The 22626-nt window shown below is 45.7% G+C and overlaps 1 long non-coding RNA gene across 1 annotated transcript; it reads left to right on the top strand.

The window, feature by feature from the left end:
- Positions 1 to 3168: 3168 nt before the first annotated feature.
- Positions 3169 to 19031, top strand: LOC310759864. The gene is made up of 3 exons (XR_014546587.1): positions 3169 to 3309; positions 5630 to 5708; positions 18884 to 19031. It is a non-coding gene; the product is annotated as an uncharacterized lncRNA (long non-coding RNA).
- The last annotated feature ends 3595 nt before the right edge of the window (positions 19032 to 22626 follow it).

Genomic DNA, 22626 nt, shown 5'->3' on the forward strand with positions numbered 1-22626 from the left:
TGAATTAAATATAATAAGGTTAAAAATTGGGGATAAGAACTTGTTGAACTAATAATTGGAAATGGAATACAAGAGAGGGAGGTGTGGGGAAGTCATGGAAATATGTTATTGAAAAAAAGGTTGTAAAAGGTGAATGTTTGTTTTTTTCTTTTTTTCTTTTTTCTGTTTTTTCTTTTTTAATCTTTTTTGTCTTTTTGGAAAATTTTAATAAACATTTTTGAAAAAAAAGGGAAAAAAGAGGGTGTCAGCGTTTGTCCACAGACAGCTTTCCGGGTCATGTGGCCAGCATGACTAAACCACTTCTGACACAATGGAACACTGTGACGGAAACCAGAGTGCATGGAAACGCTGTTTACCTTCCCACCACAGCAGTACCTATTTATCTACTTGCACTGGTGTGCTCTGGAGCTGCTAGGTTGGCCGGAGCTGGAACAGAGCAACGGGAGCTCCCCCCGTCACGGGGATTCGAACTGCCAACCTTCCAATCGGCAAGCCCAAGCTCAGTGGTTTAGACCACAGCATTGACTGTGCATGGTGAGGTTTTCACATCCCTAAGTCAGATTTCACCATAATCAAGGTTTTTTGAGTCCTGGCTCACTCTGTGGACTCGAGTGCCCCAAAATGCTGCTTTTTTGCTATTTCTTATAAAACAACTGCTGCATTTGAAAGAGGAAAGCAGCAAGCTGACTCGAGAAATGCCTTCACTGAGTGGGGATGGCATCTTTTGTTTTGACATGCAGATCTAAGTATTAACTACAGTATTATTATTTTCCCTGGGCACTCCAATTATGGTGATTTGATGGAAGGACTGGGAAAGAAAGTCAGGCATTTAGAAGAGCAGTGGACTACTGGCATCTTCCCAAATTGCTTTCCATTTCCTAATAAACAATTAAAGATCAATACTCTAATCAACCTGTGTTCATTTCATTGCTTACTTTTCTTCTTTCTGGTATGTGTTAGTTTGGTTCACTGGGTGGAATTCAATGTCACAATATGGTGAATGGCCCATCACTGCATGCATCACAGCTCGCCAGACAGAATTATTTCCCCTTCTCCTCCTTGCCAAGCACTGCTCTTGGGAGTTCTCCTGAAGCCCCTTACCCAACCCTTTGGGGGGTGGGTGATGAGGGGCTCGGGGGGGGGGAGGAAAGCCCCATTGTGCTAGCAGAAGCCCTGTGTGAATTCTGCCCTGAGTTTGCTAGGAAAAATTATTGTAGTTCCAGGACACAAAAGTCACCATTCTAATGAAAGCAGTTGGCAATGTGTAGGCAACATAAAATAGTTTCTCTTTCCTTCACCCTCCAATCAGGCAACATCAGCTTGAGGTTACAGCGGCCAGTCTCTCCTTCAGGAAGGTAGCATCAATATGGAGGTATATAGTCAGCCTTTGCGGGCAGTGTGGGGCAGAACGTGATATAGTTACCATAAACACAGGACAATCAATTGAGAATTTAACAGGCCACAACTTTATTGATTACAGGTGTCAGCAGGTTTAGCCTGCTGGCTGATTTGGCAGGGTTAACCAAGGTTAAGAATCACCCTATGACATACATCAAATTGGGGCAACCCACCATATCACCATTTTGGGGGTGTGATGGCCCATTGGTCCCTTTTTTAAAAAGGTTTTCCGTGCTTTATTAAGTTTCATACATAACAAAAACAAACTTATATAAACCAAAAACAATCTTGTGTCAGTAATCTTATGTAAATATACAAATAAAAATTGATTCAATCTTATACAGTCTCTTTTGTTCAACATTCTTACTAATGTGTGATAGACTTTCCATCAACTCCCGGTGCATTTAAAATTTCTAAGATCGAATGTACCTATGATTATTACCTTCGTCTTTTCATATTTTGTAATACAGTGGTACCTCGGGTTACATACGTTTCAGGTTACATACGCTTCAGGTTACAGACTCCTCTAACCCAGAAATAGTATCTTGGGTTATGAACTTTGCTTCAGGATGAGAACAGAAATGGTGCTGTGGTGGCAGCAGGAAGCCCCATTAGCTAAAGTGGTGCTTCAGGTTAAGAACAGTATCAAGGTTAAGAACGGACCTCCAGAACGAATTAAGTACTTAACCCGAGGTACCACTGTACATTGGACGCGGGTGGCGCTGTGGGTTAAACCACAGAGCCTAGGACTTGCCAATCAGAAGGTTGGCGGTTCGAATCCCCTTGACAGGGTGAGCTCCTGTTGCTCGGTCCCTGCTCCTGCCAACCTAGCAGTTCGAAAGCACGTCAAAGTGCAAGTAGATAAATAGGGACCGCTCCAGCGGGAAGGTAAACGGTGTTTCCGTGCGCTGCTCTGGTTCACCAGAAGCAGCTTAGTCATGCTGGCCACATGATCCGGAAGCTGTACGCCGTCTCCCTCGGCCAATAAAGTGAGATGAGCGCCGCAACCCCAGAGTCGGCCATGACTGGACCTAATGGTCAGGGGTCCCTTTACCTTTACCTTACCTCCACTCCACTGTACATTCTTACAATGTATTGTACCAATTTTCCTTATTTCTTTGTTATTATTTTGTACAGAGGTCATTCAAATGCAGCGCCGGTCCCTTTTTTGGGTGTCCAGACAAAAGCACCTTCCCAGGATCCCATCAAGTGGATACTCTGATCCCTTGCAGTAGGTTGTGAGAGGAGCTATTCCTCGTCAAATTAGACTAAGGATCCAACGCATTGCCTTATCCGCCATAAGTTGTCACAATTGCTATGAGGTGGGCAAAATCCTCAGACAGACCCAGTCAGTCTGAAGGCAAATTTCTCCCTGGCTCTGGCTACTGTGACTGAAAATTTGCACAGCAAGGTCCTCTACAGGGCAGCCCGCAAACACACAGAGTAGGGAACAATGGGTGATGGAATCCGACCCAAGATTCCCCTGTGTTTCGCTCCCAAACCATGCCCCTGAGCTCGCTCACGATTGGCAGCAACCATGGGTGAGCCCCAGTGCTCAGTGTGGCCGGAGGAGGAAGTGAAATCATCCCCTGGCCACACCGAAGCCAAGATGCTGCCCCGACCCACCATTGCCATGCTGGACCATGACCGATGCTCCCAGCCAGCTGGCAGTAAGGGGGCTTTCTCCTGCAAACTGACATCAGCATGAGGTCACAATGGCTGGCTGATGTCTTTCATATAGCTTCACCATGAGGTCACAGTGGCCAGCATCTCCTTCAAGCTGGGGAGATCAGCATGGGGTCACAATGGTCAGTCTCATATTCCCTCTCAAAGACTGAAGCAGGAAGGAAGCAGCATGTCTGGGGCTTGGGGTTTTGTTGTTATAAAACAGAGAAAGACTTTTCTTTTATTGTAAGGTCCTATGCTTTCTTCTTTATCCCTCCAACAAAGTAGGTATCTACCACCCTCAAAAACTGGCTTTGGTTTTGCCATTAATATAAGGTTACCAGATGTCCCCATTTCCTGGGGACAGTCCCCAGATTTACCGATCAGTCCCCATATAAAATCCATTGAATTTGAAAAGTGTCCCCGGATTCATTGGAAAAAATCTGGTAACCTTACATTAATATACAGATAAGTAGAAATCTGAGAAAATTGACCGAAAGGACATTTTTATCTGCCGATACACAGAATTCAGAGTACATACTGCTCAACTGGTGCTGCTTTTGACCTTTAAAGCCCTATGTGGCCTAGGACCCACGAACCTACGGGACCGCTTCTCCTGGTATGCCCTGCGGAGGACCTTAAGGTCCACAAATGACAATATTTTGGAGGTCCCAAGTTGCAAGGTGGTTAGATTGGTCTCAACAAGGGCCAGGGCCTTTTCAGTACTGGCCCCGACTTGGTGGAACGCTCTGCCACAAGAGACTAGGGCCCTGCGGGACTTGACATCTTTCTGCAGGGCCTGCAAGCCAGAGCTGTTCCGCCTGGCCTGTGCTGGTCCCGGGGGGAGGTTACCGTGGGGCGAGGTCCAGGACCTGAGTCGAGGGTCAGCAGACAGTCCTCCACGGGCGAAGCGGGGTCCAGAGCGAGGAGCCGGGCAAGGACAGGAACTCTGAAGGAACAGGACTGGGTGCTGGCCGAAACAGCTCTTCAACGATGTTGCTCCCACAACCTGGGACCGGGCTGACTGGCCTTTATCTTCTCTGAGGCCAGGGGTAGTCCCGGCCCCCAGGAGACCCGCCTCTCCTGGCCTTAAGGTGAGCACTGCTCCTGGGAGAAACCAGTTCCCTCCGCCTCTCTGCCCTGAGCCTCTGCAGCTCAGGAGAGGCTGAAGGGTTACTGGACCCAGGGGGAGACTCACCTTCCCCTGGCAGGGCTGGGAGAGGTGCACCTGTAGGCAATGGGTCCTCAATCACCTCCAGAGCCAGAGTGGATACACCTGGTGCCTGCTCCTGAGGATCCGACAGAGGTGCAGGCGCTTCAGAATCAAGGCCCTGCCCCAGTTCAGCCGGCCCTGGAGTTCAGCGGGGACTCCTGTGCAGGCTGGGATTCCTCTAGTTCAGCCTCTGAATCAGATTCCCAGGCCATCACATGGCCTTTGGTTTGGACTCAGTCTGACCCTTATGTTTTCCCTCCCCTTACGGTTTTGATCCATGGGCTACTTTTAAAATGAGGCTGCATTTTAACCTGTATTTTAAATTGGTTCTTTCCCCCATTATGTTTTTATTGTAATTTTACTGGTGTTAGCCGCCCTGAGCCCGGCTTTGACCGGGGAGGGCAGGGTATAAATAAAATTTATTATTATTATTATTATTATTATTATTATTATTATTACTCCCTTTCCTCTCACTAGAAGTGAAATAACGGTGCTGGCAAGTTTGAATTTCTGAGGCCCATGCCTGGCAGCTGGGTCTGTGAGCTACTCTGCCATTTTAATTACCCAGGATACCCACAATGTAGTATTGTGTGAAATTTCAAAAGTGGACTCATAGCAACCTGCCACAGGTCACAGTGCGGTTTAGGCCCACACTGCTGTTACCAGGGACCAAATGACACTTTGCTAGGAGGTCCTGCAGCCCAGAGCTGAACCTCTATTTGGCTATCATAACATTATTTGCAGGAAAGCCAGCCAATTTTTAGCAGATATCGCTAACAGAATTATCTGTTTTGCATTTTCTGCACCTGTTTTTTTATCCAGTCAATCTGAAGAGATGTGATATTCTTCTGAAGCTCACTGTGCCTATCAATCAACCACTGCGACTCTCTCCCCCCATCCCTTTCAGGGGTACAGATTTAATTTCATTTCCAAAGCAAAACCCTCTCCCACAGCGACTTTGGTAAGGATGCATACAGAGGGCTTACAGAAATGAACAACATGCATAGCTATGGAAAGGGGAGCGCAACGTTATCCATTCAAAACGGCTGTGTGAAAATATGTGAGGAAAATCTAATCGGCTCCATGGAAATTGGCCACTCTTAATTATTATGCTCAGTTGAAACTCTTTTCTCTCTCCCCTATGTTGGTTGTGTATATTACCTCTCAATGTTTCCTGACAGCTCTCTGTGATTTGTTATCAGCTCAGTTGTTTAAAAAATAGTAAGCAGGGAGAGCAGACTTTCAGCTATGATTTGACAGAATCCGACACTTAAAAAAATAATCATCAGCTCCCTCCAGCTGGAGGCAACATCCTCTTTAGTTACAATCTGCTCCAATTATATTTTTATCTAGGTAGCAGTCAGAGTTTAGGCTAACTTGGAGGAGGTGAGGAACAGTGAGACTTTGTAAGTCACTTAACTCTGTTACCCAGGTAATTCTGCTGCTGCTGTTGCTTTTTTTTCATTTGTCAGCTCCCTTAGGAGGTATCCTATAAGGTCCCTGAGGCTAACCTGGTGGATATGAGGAAGGGGCAAGGAAATCTCTCTCTTTGTCTGTCTGATATGGATGTCTTGTGACATAAACTACTAGTAAGAGGGAAATAGCGACCTAAAGTCCTTTCATGATACAGCTTTATATGATATGTATATAAAAGGAAGAAGACAAAAACCTTGCTCCATTTCTGTGCAAATTCTTTAATCTTCCCTGGAACCCTGGTGGATTCTTAAATGGAATTAGATCGTAAGACAAAATGGCTTTCAGGAGACTATCTCTTGGCCTCTCGTCCACAGTGCTATAAAAAGAACAGCAGCACTCTCTCGAACGCAACTTTCTCAGAGGTGTGCTTTTAAGAGTGTCAGCCGAGGCAAATCCATGTCATAAATGCAGTGGTATTGTTTCTCTCCCCCCCCCCCCCCACAATATTTATGAGGAAGGGATGAGAGAAATCATTTCTCCCCCTTCTCCTGTCAAATTGGAGCTGTTTTCATTACCACTCAAATGTGAGAAATCGATAGGAAGGGGGATGGGGAGATAAGGGCAATAACCATTAGTGAGATGGGTAGAGAAATTCGCACTTGAGATGCGAAATGCGGGCAGAGCTTTGTTTTCTCGCTTCCTCTCTTATAGCAAAAGGTCTGTCCCTCCCTCCCTTTGGTGAAATTGCATTTTTAAACTTTTTGCTACTGAGGGGTGAGGTAGCTTTTTATTGCTATTTGCCAATATATAACTCCCATATATGAAACAAACAAACAAAAAACACAGGCTGCAGTACTTCTTCTTCTTCTTTGGTGATCACTCGTAGCCGAGTAAGATTGTCTTCTATGAACATGGTCTTAATGGTGTGTCCGTAAGTGACTGTGGAGGCCAATTCTGGATCCACACATCCTTCCACAGTGGGGACATAGGTTTCTGGGTGCGAGTTGATCACGGTGTGGATTTGCCAAGCGTGCCTTCCTCTTAGCACGTTTCTCCCTTTCATCCTGTGTTCGAGCATCTTCAAAGCCCATGACACCTTTTGTAAAGGCTGTTCTCCATTTGGGAGGCTAGTGTTTCCCAATTGTCAGTGTTTATACTACATTTTTTTTAGATTTGCCTTGAGAGAGTCTCTAAACCTCTTTTGTTGACCACCAGCATTATGCTTTCCATTTTTAAGTTCGGAATAGAGTAGTTGCTTTGGAAGATGATAATCAGCCATCTGAAAAACATGACCAGTCCAACGAAGTTGATGTTGAAGAATAATTGTTTTGACACTGGTGATCTTTGCTTCTCTCAATACACTGGCATTAGTTCGTCTGTCTTCCCAAGTGATGTGTAAAAATTTTTGGAGACACCATTGATGGAATCTTTTGAGGAGTTGCAGATGGCGTTTATAAGTGATCCATGTTTCACAATCAAGTAAGCATATTATATCCGCTAGGAGTAAGTGGGACTTTGACCTCAGTGGGACTTACATCAGAGGAGATACACATAGGATTGTGCTGGCTGTCTTCTAGTGTTGGGATTCCAGTGCGAGAGAGAATTCCTTTCGGCATGTCTTTTTCCATGCTTATGGCTATCATGCCCAAAGGTGGTGCGGGACTGCACACCCTCCTCTGCCAATCCCACCCTCAACACCTGCCCCAGCTTGGACTCGTACCCAGAGGGGGTTGCATATGAGCACCTGCTCATCCCATCTGAAAGCATGTCACACGTTCAGGATCCCGGCAAGACATTTGTCGGTTGTGATTGTGAGGAGCACCTACCCTGAGCAGCTGCTCACACATAGCAGGGCCCCACCACGCATTTGCCCACACTGAGTGTGTTAAGGGGAGGTTCAGTGGCATGGTCCGGGTCCTGGCCCACCTTCCATTGTGCATAATGCATACATTATATAACGTGGGTGGCGCTGTGGTCTAAACCACCAAGCCTCTTAGGCTTGCCAATCAGAAGGTTGGCGGTTCGAATCCCCACGATGGAGTGAGCTCCCATTACTCTGTCCCAGCACCTGCCAACCTAGCAGTTCAAAAGTACACCAGTGCAAGTAGATAAATAGGTACCACTGTGGTGGGAAGGCAAAAGGCATTTTGTCCCGATGTCCCGTTAAGCCAGAAGCAGTTTAGTCATGCTGGCCACTGTGGGATGTAATCCATTAGTACAGTCAAATCAACATTCCTTGTTTCCCTAGAGCGGGCACAGCCAGGGGGATGTTACTCCAGTCAGTATAACTTCCTGTTCCCCTGGTCTGGAGCATCCTCCCCTGCATGTGATCTAGGAGATGGGTATGGCCCTGGCTGACTCCGTAAAAGAGCCGAGTTACGCAGCCATTTTCTCTCTCTTGCTCTCTCTCTTGTTTGCTGCTCTCTTGCTGCCATGCTGCTCTCCTGCAGCCATTTTGTTCTCTTAATATAATTTTGCTGTCTGCTGGTTCTCAGCCAGCAGCACATGAGCTCAGTCTCCATGTGAGATGAACTCACAGATTGTTATGTAACTAGTGAGTAAAGCCTGCCTTCCAGGGATCAAATCGTGAAGTGAAATGTGAGAAAACTTCTTGTTACTTTTAAGGAAAGACTCTTGTGTCTTTATTCTTTTAAGAGGGATAAAAGGGGACACCAGGAATAATCCAGCTGGGCAAACCAAATTGGATTACTTAACTAAAGAGATTCAAATGAATCTGCAAACTAGCTTCCTGCTATATTGAGGGGAAGCTGCTCTGCTACATCACTCACTAGCGTGAGTGAAGGAAGGATAATACTTATTCAATATATCCTTTCCTACTATCCTTAACATTCCCACAGCCACATGACCTGGAAAGCTGTCTGTGGACAAACTCTGACTCCCTAGGCCTGAAAAGTGAGATTAGCACCGCACCCCATAGTTGACTTTGACTGGACTCAACCATCAAAGGGTCATTTACCTTTTTACCTTAATGCATACATGTTGTTGTTGTTGTTCACAGAGCAAAATCAGGACTTCAGATACCCATATCAAGTCAAAGGACAAAAGATTCAAGCATCAGTGTCATACACTGTTGCACATACCTCATTTGTTTGTTTTTGGTATTTGGAAATTGCACTGTGACAGTCCTTGCAATATAAGTTCATAATCTGAGCTGCTTCACTGCTGAAGCATCAGCTCCCTTAAAGTTCCAAGCTTCAATGCAAAGCTGACCTGAAGTGGAGAAAAGGATGTTCTCCTTCATTTCCCCACACAATTTTGCCCAGTGAACCGCCCCATCAGCTGATACTGCTCTCAGCATGCAGTTCATTCCTCTAGATATACAATGGCCAACTATGAGGCTCTATTGCACTTTTTAAAATCCCAGCTGCGGCAAGCAAGTGGCTATTTTTTTGGTCAAGACTTTTGCTTTAAAGTATTTGTAATCCGCCCTTCAAGTTCCCAAGGTGTAGATACAGAGGCATCAAAATCAGTTAAAGGAATGAAGCATCGAGCAAAATACAATAATGAAAATCCACCATAAAACTGCAGGTCCATAAAAACAAATCTGCAGCAATGTACAGTCATTCTGATTTCCACCGGAGAAAAACACCATGCAGTGCTAGCAGTTGTTCCAGCTCATTTGTCGAGTCGAGAAAGGCTACTGGAGCTTTTCCTAGGAAATGGGCCTCTGGTCATAGACGAGTGCCAACCCTGTTCCATCAATATGCCTTGGTGCACGAAATTTTCCCGGGTCAGGAGATGATCCACGTTATGGATCACAAATCCCACCAGCCACCACTGGTGACCATGTAACTGGTCACTCGGCCGAAGCAAAGGGCAACATTTTCATATTCTGCCATTGCACTGTTTTGAACGTAAAACTATTTCATCCCAATAAGGGATCGCTTTCAATAAGTAACTATGATATGAAAATACATATACACTATTTTGAACAAATTTCATGGATAGGCTCTACCTTGTAACAGCGTGAGAGAAATCAATAGGATTTAGCCAAGCTAACTGTGCACATAATTGCAGCCTTCGTTTTGGGAGCGAGACATGAAATGCTGAGCTGCCAGGCTCTCCTCCGTCTTTCAATGAAATATTCAGTTGGGCCTCAATGAGCTTATCAAGCTACAAAAGAATTTTATTGTTGTTTACCGAGTCAGACTGTCCATTTTTGTTTGTTTTGATGCCTCCAGCTGTGTTAGATTGTCCTGAAAAGTACCTCGTTCACTTATCAGTTGATCTAAACCACCAGATATGCATGCCATAAATCCAGCTCACTCTATGGAGCTGCTCTTTTGCCATTTGCAATCAGAATATCATCATGTAAATTAGATTATGCTTTCTCTGCATGTTTTGGAGTTGTTCTAACCGTGCGGTAGCCAAACTCATCTGTGGAAAACAGAGGCGGGCTCATGCTTTTCAGACATGGGCAGGGCATACTCAGATATAAGACACAGATTCGAGAATAGCTGAGAAACTTCCAGAAGCCCTACCAGATGCACATCTGAGGCACATCTTATACAACATCTTTACCCATTACAAAATTATTCTCCTAATTGCCAGTCATATCTCTGTGCTTGCTTAAAGAATACATGAAAATTACCCGTTCCTTATGACTCACAATGTACATTAGCTGTTTTCCCACATCACATGAGGTACATGGGCTATGACCCTAAATGCACCTGCCTGGGAGTTAGCCACATTGAACCCACAAGGACTTAATACAAAGCAGAAATTCGTAGGGACCAATATGGAAATTCATAGGAACCAATATGGAAACCAATAGGTGCTTCTGGGGACTCACACCCACTCAATGCTAGAGAAGGGGTAGAAATTCATCCCAGTATGCATTTAAAGGTGAACTTTAAATGCTCACACATTTTGAAACAATATGCAGACCAAAACACACTTGTCCTTCAAAATTGCATCTCTCTGAATTTTGCAATGCAGCTCTCCGCCTAAGTAATGTTTGCAAAAACCCATATAACAAGGTAAAGCATGCATATAGATCCATATATTACTGAAAATAACGTTCAAAAATGGGAGGACATATTAGTGAGGGCCATTTAAAGACCAAGTTGTGTTGCTTCATGTAAAGCCATCTTAAGCTGTTATGCAATTAAGAGACTAGGTAGGAGCCTGTGTCGTGTTTGGCTTCCTCATACTGTATACAGAGTGAGAAGGGCACTGGTCCTCTGGGTTAAGTGAGGGAAGGGCTTAAGGACTTACCTCACAAGTATGTGCAATATTTCACAACTGTTTTACCTGTTTTATCTCTCTTTTTAAACTAGCTAATAACATAGCTCAGGGGTTGCCAATCTTTTGGGGCCAGTGGGCAAATTTGCAACTTGGAAAGTGCTGTGGGTACCAGTGGCAAAATAAAATTGCTGCATACCGTCCAAATCTTGGGTCCCAAAACCGGGACATGCATATTCCTACCCATTCTCCCACATAAGTCATATGACCCACAAGAGATCACAGAGCCCCAAAGACATGATTTTTTTCAGGTCCATGCTCACACAGTGCCCAAAACCACGCATTTTTTGTGTCACACTTTTTTTCTGGGCAAGATCTCAGTGTGAATTGTAAAAAAAACCCTCAAGCGTTCCTTTTGGGAATTATAGGGACAGAACTACCCAAACTGTATAGAAATTTATTCATGTATGCGACTACAGTGGCAAAAGAAGAATGGATACAAAAACATATGGAATACAGTGGTACCTCAGGTTAAGTACTTAATTTGTCTGTTCTTAACCTGAAACTGTTCTTAGCCTGAAGCACCATTTTAGCTAATGGGGCCTCCTGCTGCCACTGCGCCGCCGGAGCAGGATTTCTGTTCTTATCCTGAAGCAAAGTTCTTAACCCGAGGTACTATTTCTGGGTTAGTGGAGTCTGTAACCTGAAGCGTATGTAACCTGAGGTACCACTGTATGCAGAAATGGCGAAACCTACCGGAAAAATAAGAAATCAAGATAACAAACTTTTTATAAAAGAATGCAAATGGTTTATTGAATATTTACAAATAAACTGTAAACAGATAAGAACATTGGCAGGATTGTTGTAATAACCTGCATTTTTATAAGAGTATATTTTAAAGTAGATGAATAAATGAGCAAATTAAGTTAATTTGGATATGCAGAAAGTATTGAGAATAAATTTAAGAAACCGCAGAAAGAGGGGGAAGGAAGTCAAGTTGTGAAATGTTAAAAGGATTGTAAAATTATTGAAATGTATAAAATTGATTATGATGATGATGATGATGATAGATCTCAGTGAGAAATTGCAGGAGAGCACAGCACCCAAAATGGCTGCTGTGTTCTCAAATGAGAAAACAAGATGTCTTGTTCTTTTCCGGGACACTTGCAGGATATGCTGCTGTGGGAGTGTGGTACATCATAAGTTGACTGTCATGGGGGAAGGGTGGCATAACATAACACAAAATGGTTGCCACAAATAAAAGAGATCAGATCAAAAAAAGGTGTGAGCATTCCCCCATTAGACAAACACACCACAAGGCAATCACATCAGCCATCACTGCACTTGCTCACAGAAGGGAACACTTCGCACTTCTCTGTTTTGATTGGAAGGGTAGGTCCTTGCATGCAATTAAATGTGTCTGAGTTCACATGTTCAATATATAGACATTGAGGCAGTACAAATAGGAACTGAACAGGATGAGCAAACAATCTTTGCATTGTATTTGAGGGAATATATTTGAGGGAATTTATTTCTCAGGCACTGGACGAGGAACACATAATTATAGACAGGAGTAGCAACCAACATGCGGACTTTGGCTTGATACTCTTGTTTCCTAGTAATACCCCTCTCCCCCCATTGCGCCAAGACTGAACAAGGAATTTCCTAGGGAAAGGGAACAAATTTCCACTTTCTGGAACAATATGCCAAACAAAATACAGCTGTCTTTTAAAATGCGCTTTTCTTCAGATTTTGCAGTGCAGTGCAACCTAAGAATATTTTTTTTAAAAAAAAAGGTGAACTGGTGCAGAAATGTGGTGAGTTGGAAAGGTTATTGGAAAAATGAGAAACAGGGAGAAGCTGAAATTAACCGATCTGCCCATTCCTAACAAGAAGGCAAGAAATGTTGGATCAAACTGAGGTGCATTTGGTTTAGCATGCTGTTTCGAATGATGATCCTCACCCACCAAGATGCCTATGGGAAGTCCAGACAAAGGGCAATAAAGCTAATGGCCTTCATCAAAACACAAATGGGGAATGTAAGTAATTTGTACACAGTAAATTACATCTATATAAATACCCCGACCGACATTCTAACATTCTTTTAAAGCCAGATCTTGGATATCCCCTCTATTCCCATCTTGTTTGCGAAATATGAAAATAATAAGATGTGTTTTCCTGGAAGCAAGGCTGTATTAGTATTTGTGAGCGGGTCTCCATTCTCTGCTGCGGTCTGTCTAATAGCCTTTCCAGCTCTGCGCTGCAGGCCTTTTAAGAATGTAATCTCTATAATCTATATCAATTTATTTTAATTTAGCACATTTGTTCCTTGTTTGTAGTAATGGATCATCTGTTGCTTGGTGTTTTGACTCATGCTGGAATATGAATACAAATAAGAACAGGAATAAAACCCCAGTGCCTTGATCATCAGAGGCCCTGAAAAAGCTGACCTCCTCCAGCCAGGACAGCAACAGCAATGTTGTGTTTAATTATCCTGCTGACAAAAAGTGAGGCTTCATTACCTCTGCTGAGCAATAGACAACTCAGACAAATTTTATAGCATCCTCTAAATGGCCTGAGACTCCAAACTGTCTTTGTTAATACCTGTGATTCTCCGTTACTTAATTTCCCTTGTTGTTGTTGTTTTCTCTGCCACATCTTCAGTTTACACTTTCTAAACATTTTGGTGACTCCACAGAAACCCAGGATTAAATTGTAAACCACAGAGCTGGGCCCTTCTCTTTGCCACCGCCACAGAGGCACATTTCTTCTGGGAAGTCCTGAGAGAATCTGAACAAACCCCATCACTGATGCTGTAAATGTGGGTACCAGGTTGAGAGCTGCAACTGGATGACCTCACAGCTTCTTGTCTCTCTCCTCATGTGAACTGTCCCGGACCCTGTGATCATCATCTAAGGCTCTTCTTCGTGTGCCTCATCCACAAGAGATCCGGAGGGTAGGAATACAAAAATGTATGGGATGATTGATTAGAAGCTTTGCTTGCCCCCGGAGTCCACACGCTTCCCCTGCGGTGCTCTGCTCCAAAGGGCTCCTCACAGCTTCAGCAGAGTGCATACGCAGCGTAGAAACAGAAGCTGTTGCCGTGTGTGCATAAGAAATCAGGCATGACGCACGGTGTCTTCCTTATCTTACAAATAGCTTTATTCTCGTAGCAAAACCAACAGTTCATAACTCTCCTGGTGACAGAGCACACATTCTTGCTCCTCTCCCGGTACGGAGCAACACACACACTCTCTCTCTGAGAGACACAGTAGAATACTCCCCTCAGTATTCTAAACCACGCCTCAGAATGTGAGACGTCACTCAGAACTTCTTAACCCTGTAAGTTCTGACTCTCTCCATACCCCCTCTCGTATCACTTTCTGAGAGGACCTCTGAGTGTTCAACACTTTCTCCACTGCCTTTTGCTCCTTCCTGGCACTATTGTCAGGCACCTGTTGAACCTCCTCACAAATCTCAGGTTCGCACTGTGCGAGACCAACCCACGCATTTGTGACCTGAAACCTCTCAGGTGGAATTCCCTTTGTTGCCTGAGATGACCGCCTGGGCACAAACTGGGGTGCTTCTTCTGACCCACTGGGGCCAGCAAGTGCGTCTTCTTCATCAGACGACTCCCCCTCTGACTTGAACCGTCTGTGAGCTTTCTCCTTTATGTTAACAGGAGATGAGGGCTCACTCTTGGACACTCTTTTAACAACCTGTGGAGACGCCCTACCCTGGTGCTGACCCTGATCATAGATCTGGTATCCATCACCTGGCTCTCCCTCCTCCTCAGATTCAGACAGACAATCTGAGTGAACATCAGGGCTCGCTTTGCACCTTGCCCTACTATCCTGCTGCTCATAGAACTCAGCATGTTTACTGATCAGAAGCTTGGTCTGATCACCTTCTGGACATGCAAATCTCCACCCCTTTGTTGCAGGTTCATACCCACAGAAGATCATTTCCTGGTACCTTGGGCCACCCTCTTGCTGCTGAAACTTTGGTACAGGCACCAAGGCTCTGCAACCAAACGAACGGAAGAAATGCACCTGCAGTCTCTGTCCGTTGAGCAATACGGGGTGTCACCTACCACTGAATTGTAGCACCTGTTCATCGTGAAATTGGCCGTCTTTACCGCCTCCCCCCAAAAACTTTGAGGCAAACCAGAGTCACACAGTAGAATCTCTGATGCTTGAACCAGAGCTTTACTCCTCAGCTCCGCCACGCCACTCTCCTGAGGAGAAGTCACCTTGTGACGTATCCCTCTCTGGCGAAAGAACCTCTTTAGAGCAGACCCAGTGACCTCTGAACCTCGGTCACACTTGAACCCTTGCACCTTGGTGGAGAACCTTAGTTCCACCTCTGCAACCCAATCCTTGATCAGTTGCGTTGCGTCCTCCTTCGTTCTCAGCGTGAACGCCCATGAGTTCTGCGTAAAATCATCTGTCAGCGTCAGCAGAAACTTGGCCTTGCCAAGACTTGGCAGTGGCATGGGACCAAAAAGGTCTGCGTGCACAAGCTCAAAAGGCTTTGTGGTTACTCTCTCCACCCTGGGATAACTGTATCCCTTATTCTTGGCTTTCCTGCAAGCCCTGCAATTTAGAAGTTCACCACATTCTCCTATCTTGCACCCTTTGGTGCACTCTGATAACATCTGAATGTCTTCACAGGGGCCATGTGACATTCTCTTGTGCCACACACAAGCACATGAAACATGAGTGTGAATGGTGGCTTTGCCAGCATTCCCCTCACCCTCCAGAGATGTTTCCAGAACAAAGAGGTTGTTCTGATTTCTCTCAACACGTACTAGCTGCTTCTCCCCTCTGGAAATTGTACAGACATTCTTCTCAAAACAAACCATATACCCCTCCTGTAAGAGACAAGGTACAGATAAAAGACAATGTTTTATCCCTGGCGACACGTAGACTTCCAGCTGCGCCTGTAAAACAGAAACAAACACATTTCCCACATTGGTTACACGTCTCTGTGACCCATCAGCAAAACACACTGATTTCCCAGCTGAAACAGCCCTGCAGTTCCTTATCTTGACACCAGGTGTCTCAGCCACGAGATGTTTATTTGCAGCAGAGTCTACAACCCAACGCAGCGTTGTTGTCTTAGCAAAAGACTTCCCGCTGCCCCCGTCCTTGGGGCCTTTGCAGGTGTTCTCTAAAACTGCCATCGAAGCAGATAGCTGATAAACGCCGTCTTCCCCCTCTGGTCGTCTCTGCGTCTTCCCACGCCTGCCTCCTCTGCTGGACTGGTTGCCATGGAAACCCGACTGGTTCCCATGGGAAGCGACCTTGGAAACATCCTGCCCTGTCTCCCTTGCTCTCTGTGGGCAGCAGCGGCGCAGATGGTCAGGGGAATTGCAAACAAAGCAACGACGAGTGGAAAACTTTGCAAACTTGCCTTTGGTCTTCTCTGCCCCCCCAATCTTGCCAGCAGCTCTCGTTGAGGCTTTTCTGTATCTGGGGACGTGGCTTTTGGCTTCCGCTGTGGTTTCTCTGCAAACCCTCTCCAGCTCCTGCCAAACAGCCTGGGCACTCTCAAGACCCTTGGATTGGCCTATCTGGCCTGCACCCCCACTCCCGGGTGCACAGCTTCCAAACACAGTCCCAGCCCCCACTGGGCTTTCTGGGCGTCCTTCAGCCCCTTCTGGGCTTGGTGCTCCCTCTGGGCAGCTTCTAGCCCCCTCTGGTCTGGCTCCCACCGCGGCCTGACATGCCGTCTTCAGTGCCTGCCACGCGACCCAGGGCTCCTTCCCGTCCACCTTTTCAAAAGGGACTGAGTATGATTCATGGCTGTCTGCCATCTTCTCCCCCGGGGCCCAGCTTACTTACGAACAGTAGTAGCTTCTTCTCGCACCCGGTTCAAGTGCAGATCTCCCCAGCGAGCTCCCTGCCTCAAGCATAGGCTTAGCTCCAGCTGGCTTCAGCTTTTCTCCAGCGTCTCTTCAGCTGGCCACAGCACACACACTGGCATGAACACAGCTTGCTTCACAGCGTTGCTGACAACTCCATAACCTATGGGATGATTGATTAGAAGCTTTGCTTGCCCCCGGAGTCCACACGCTTCCCCTGCAGTGCTCTGCTCCAAAGGGCTCCTCACAGCTTCAGCAGAGTGCATACGCAGCGTAGAAACAGAAGCTGTTGCCGTGTGTGCGTAAGAAATCAGGCGTGACGCACGGTGTCTTCCTTATCTTACAAATAGCTTTATTCTCGTAGCAAAACCAACAGTTCATAACTCTCCTGGTGACAGAGCACACATTCTTGCTCCTCTCCCGGTACGGGGCAACACACACACTCTCTCTCTCTGAGAGACAAAGTAGAACACTCCCCTCAGTATTCTAAACCACGCCTCAGAATGTGAGACGTCACTCAGAACTTCTTAACCCTGTAAGTTCTGACTCTCTCCATAGAATGGGCCTTTTCAGTGGTTGCTCTCCACTTCTGGAATGCTCACCTGGCGCCTGGAGGCTCACCTGGCGCCTCTGTTACATATCTTAAGGCACCAGGCAAAAACATGTCTCTTCTCCCAGGCCTTTGGCTAATCAAACAATCTATGGTCTTCTAAACTGCATCAGGGGGTGGTATTGTTTTGGTTTGTCATTATGGTTTTTTAAGCTTATTATTACAAACCATCCTGTGATCCTTGGATGAAGAGCGATATGAAAATTTAAGAAATAATAAATAATGCCACATAAATAGGATGGCCACATGTCCTACTTTGGAGAGGGTGGGCCTCTGTTTGAAGGGATGTCTGGCCCAAGTTCAGTTTAATGGCAAATAACATTTATTTTATTAAATAAAGAAGAAGGGAAAGCCACGGAGGAGGTGGGCAGTTTTGAAGTGCTCATCAACATATAGAGTGTAGACAGAAAACTGAGCAGACACATAGATTACCTGGCCACAGTCTTCCTCACTATGCAGAGATGTGCTGGGTTTCTGTTTAAGTAAAGGTAAAGGGACCCCTGACCATTAGGTCCAGTCATGGCCGACTCCAGGGTTGCGGCGCTCATCTCGCTTTATTGGCCGAGGGAGCCGGCGTACAGCTTCCGGGTCATGTGGCCAGCATGACTAAGCCGCTTCTGGCAAACCGGAGCAGCACACGGAAATGCCGTTTACCTTCCCGCCGGAGTGGTACCTATTTATCTACTTGCACTTTGAGGTGCTTTCGAACTGCTAGGTTGGCAGGAGCTGGGACTGAGCAACGGGAGCTCACCCCGTCATGGGGATTCGAACCGCTAACCTTCTGATAGGCAAGTCCTAGGCTCTGTGGTTTAACCCACAGCGCCACCCGTGTCCCGGGTTTCTATTTAAATTATAGTAATTATTTCCAAATTTGCATCTTTATATATAGATTAGCATATGCAAAAGTTACGTAAATCTATAATACCTGGTCTGTTTTACTGTGATGCAATAGCCCAGTTCATAGAGCCTGAGACTCATAATCTCAGGGCTGTGAGTTGGAGCCCCACGTTGGGCCAAGAATTCCTGCATTGCAGGGTGTTGAGCTAGAACTCCACAGTTCTATGATTCTATTGTTGCTCTTTTTTGATGCATAAGAAAGCAGCCACCCAAGAGATAAACTAGGAAGACATGTAGATAAATCTGAAACATTATTACAGCAGACTCCTGCAGGGTGGTCTAGCAGAGGGCTATAGGCTCATTAGGCTGGCGCTTCCTGGCACTTTCAGCACAGTTTTCAGAAAAGGATGTCATACATATTGACCTCCCTCAAAGAAGTTCCTAGATGCATAAAATGAGACAAGGAAGGAGTGCAAAACACAGTTTATGCATCGATGTCCGTGTTCAAACCATTTATCAATAATAAGCAACAAGCTATTGGCTTTGTTCCAGGAAAGAAAGGAGGGTGGGAAATCAGTTTTAAGTTTAAACAAGCACAGGGGTAAAGTAAGCCCCTTTTAACAAATTATTTTAATCTCTGTTGCTATGACTAATGTGGATTTTCCTTGCACAGAGGGGGCAGAGAGAGAGGAGATGGTGACTTCTGTAAGAGAGGAGACAGATGCAGTCCGCCTGCAGCCACACACATTTGCTCAACAGGCCACCGCTGCTGCCATAATTCTTCCAGGAGGGAGCCAATAAAAAAATCATATAAAATTTTATTATGTTTGTGACACTAGTTATTATATCCAGCAGTCAGAATGCTTACCCAGAGGCAGGGCCTTTCCTGGTCCTTAGTGCAGAGTAAATTGCAGGACTGTCAAGAGGGAAAGTGAAACACTAAAACAATGGGAGGAAAGTCTGAATTCATTCTGGAGCGTTTAGAATATTACACGGCAATATAAAGCCTGAATGCAGCAGTGAACACACAGAGCAAGGCAGCTAATAAAAAGGAATTGCAGGCAAATGAACCAACAAAGCCCAGACAGGACTTTCAAGGTTTGAAGTAAAAGGAGAATTGTCAACAAAACTAAGCTTTTTCTTTTTTAAAAAGGTAATTCAAAATTGCTACCTACCAGTACCTTGTCATGACCTCTGAAATGATGGGTCTGGGAAAAGAAAAGATTCTATCACTGCACATTCTATCCTGCACTACTATTTGATTCGCATGAATCAAAAACATGGAGAACTGCCGAGAGACGTTAGGATCTGAGCCTGGATTTGGGTCCAGGATCTTCCCACGCTACCCCACAATGATATTCTTACCCCATTTTACTCCATCTCCTCTCTCTGCATCCTCATGTCTTCTTCCTTTTATGGACTTTGATGTGCTTTTCCTCAGGCCCTGCCCCGTGACCATTTACCGTATTTTTCGCTCCATAAGACGCACTTTTTTCCTCTTAAAATCTAAGGGGAAATGTCTGTGCATCTTATGGAGCAAATGTGTGGTCCCTGGGGCTGGGGGGGGACCCGAGCTTCCCTCGCCAGCCCCACAAGCACGGGGAGCAGTGGAAAGGCTGCTGCGCAGCCTTCCGCTGCTCCCCGGGGCTGGAGGTGAGGCGTGCAGCCTTTCTGCTGTTCCCCAACCTGCTCTTTGGGGCGGGCAGTAGCTTTCCCCAAAGAGCAGGTCAGGGAGCAGCGGAAAGGCTGCCCCCGAGCTTGTGGGGCTGGCGGTGGGGGAAAGCTGCGCTTCCCCCACCGCCTGCCCCGGGGAGCAGCAGGAAAGCTGCGTGCAGCCTTTCCGCTGCTCCCCGACCTGCTCTTTGGGTCAAGCGGCTCTGGGGTAGCCCGCGAAGCCTCCGCAGGGCAGCGGGGAGCCTTCATCCCACTGCCCTGAGGAGGCTTCGCGCGGCTATCCCTGGCTTTTGCGGGAGGTGGGGGAAGGGACAGAGCTAAGCTCTCTCACTTCCCCCACCTCCTGCAAAAGCCCCCAAGAGCCACAATTTTTATTTCTTGAATCCCCCCCCAAAAAAAAAAAGTAGGTGCGCCTTATGGTCAGGTGCACCTTATGGAGCGAAAAATACGGTACTTTCACTGCAGAACATGACAATCTCTCTACACACATGTAGATCTCCAGCATACTCTGCAAGTGCCATGGAAAAAACAGGGTATCCTGTTTTCTTGTGCAAGAGCACGGTGGCCATTTTGGGTGCCATGATCTTGCATGACTTTGCTCTGAGAGGTTGCCCCCCCCCCAAAGAGCTTTTTTCAGAGCCGTGATCTTCTGTAGCACTCCAAAACACACAAATGCGTGTCTTTGGGGTTCTGTGACCTCACATGTCACATGGCTCACACGGGAGCACAGGCAGGAAGACGCATGTTCCAATTTGGGGACTCAAGAGTAGGGTTGCCATACGTCTGGATTTTCCCAGACATATCCAGAATACTGCAGTTGGCAGCAGTGTCTGGGCGAAAATCGGGAAAATCTGGACGTAATGTAGCCAGCCCATGTCAGCAATGCCGTTTTTGCCGTTTTTGTTTGTTTGTTTGTTTGTTTGTTTGTTTGTTTTTAAGGCTCAAAAATGGCTCAACAACTTTGGGCAGAACTAAAAAAAGAAAAAGCTCAACAACTTTGCTTAAAAATAAAATTAATAAAGCTCAACTGACAAGCTGAAGGTAATGCACACACAGAGAAACTTTACTAAGGCTAAACAGTGCAATCATGGCCATGTGTACCTATCAGAAGTCCATCCTATAAAATGGACTTACTCCCATTGGGAAGAGGATTGGAGGTAGGATTGAAGCCTAAATTTGCTGAGTGTAAAAAAAAATCCCGCATTACCCATTAACTTTTTATTTTTCAATAAATGCACATTCTTTACATGTAACAAATGGAGTTACAGTACAGTGGTACCTCAGGTTACATACGCTTCAGGTTACAGACTCCACTAACCCAGAAATAGTACCTCGGGTTAAGAACTTTGCTTCAGATTGAGAACAGAAATCATGCTCCAGCGGCACGGCAGCAGCAGGAGGCCCCACTAGCTAAAGTGGTGCTCCAGGTTAAGAACAGTTTCAGGTTAAGAACGGACCTCCGGAACGAATTAAGTACTTAACCTGAGGTACCACTGTATATGATATTACAGATATTCAAAATAACTACAAGCGGTAGATGCCATTGTATACACTTGAGCTTTGCATGGAAAAATATCACAGATCCAATGTGCCGCCTGCATTTTTATCACTTATCTGATGACACAGTTTCCAGTTTCCTGTGCTATGTCGGTGTGTGTGTGTGTGTGTGTGTGTGTGTGTGTGTTTTCGCGCGCACACACACAAAATCTGCCAACTGAGGGTAACAACTCATGCATCTAATGAAGTGGATTCTCTAGCTCACAAAAGCTTATGCCACAGAACATCTGCTCGTTTTTAAGGTGCCACGCAGGTTCTTGGCTGTTGCTGCTGAGGCAGTATAACATGACTATCACTCTGGTTTTAGGAATATGCATTCAGATTTAGTTCATATATCAATTAAATATATGTCAGTAACTAAAATGAAATATAAAGCAAATGAAATTTAGCTCCAATATTCCTTCCCAGCTGCCTGCCATGAAGTTAGGGAGCAAAATTGCCTAGCAATTTAAACCAAAGGTGGGGGGGTGGCAAGAATAGCAGCGATTGGCATCCCTGCTGGTAGAATGTAAGCCGCTGCAAATGCATCCTTCATCCCTGTGATACACACAGAAAAACCCTGCCTCTGTTCTTTGATTGATGGCTCTGCAGCTTAGCAACACCCAATTCAGTCACTCGAGGGGAAAACATCCTTAAGGGGAAGGCATACTATAAAAGGAGAGGGGCAACCAGTGTTTTGTGAACTTATCTCTGTTGTCAATTCTGCATGTGGAATGCCTGACAGATGTTTCCCTGCCGTGTTTGCTTCCCAGATCACTTTACCTATGGTTTATGCTTCCCTCATTAGATTTACCTACTACTGGTGAGGTGCGGTTGAAGTGTGGCAGATGAATGCCCCATAAAAGGGGGCTGTTATGAGCTGTATGTATGAGCTGTTATGAGCTATGGTCTTCCCGGTAGTGATGTATGGAAGTGAGAGCTGGACCATAAAGGCTGATCGCCAAAGAATTGATGCTTTTGAATTATGGTGCTGGAGGAGACTCTTGAGAGTCCCATGGACTGCAAGAAGATCAAACCTTTCCATTCTTAAGGAAATCAGACCTGAGTGCTCACTGGAAGGACGGATCGTGAAGCTGAGGCTCCAATACTTTGGCCACCTCGTGAGAAGAGAAGACTCCCTGGAAAAGAACCTGGTGTTGGGAAAGATGGAGGGCACAAGGAGAAGGGGACAACAGAGGACGAGTT

The sequence above is a fragment of the Podarcis filfolensis genome (assembly GCF_964270895.1).
Source record: "Podarcis filfolensis genome assembly, chromosome: 3".
NCBI classification, from domain to species: domain Eukaryota; kingdom Metazoa; phylum Chordata; class Lepidosauria; order Squamata; family Lacertidae; genus Podarcis; species Podarcis filfolensis.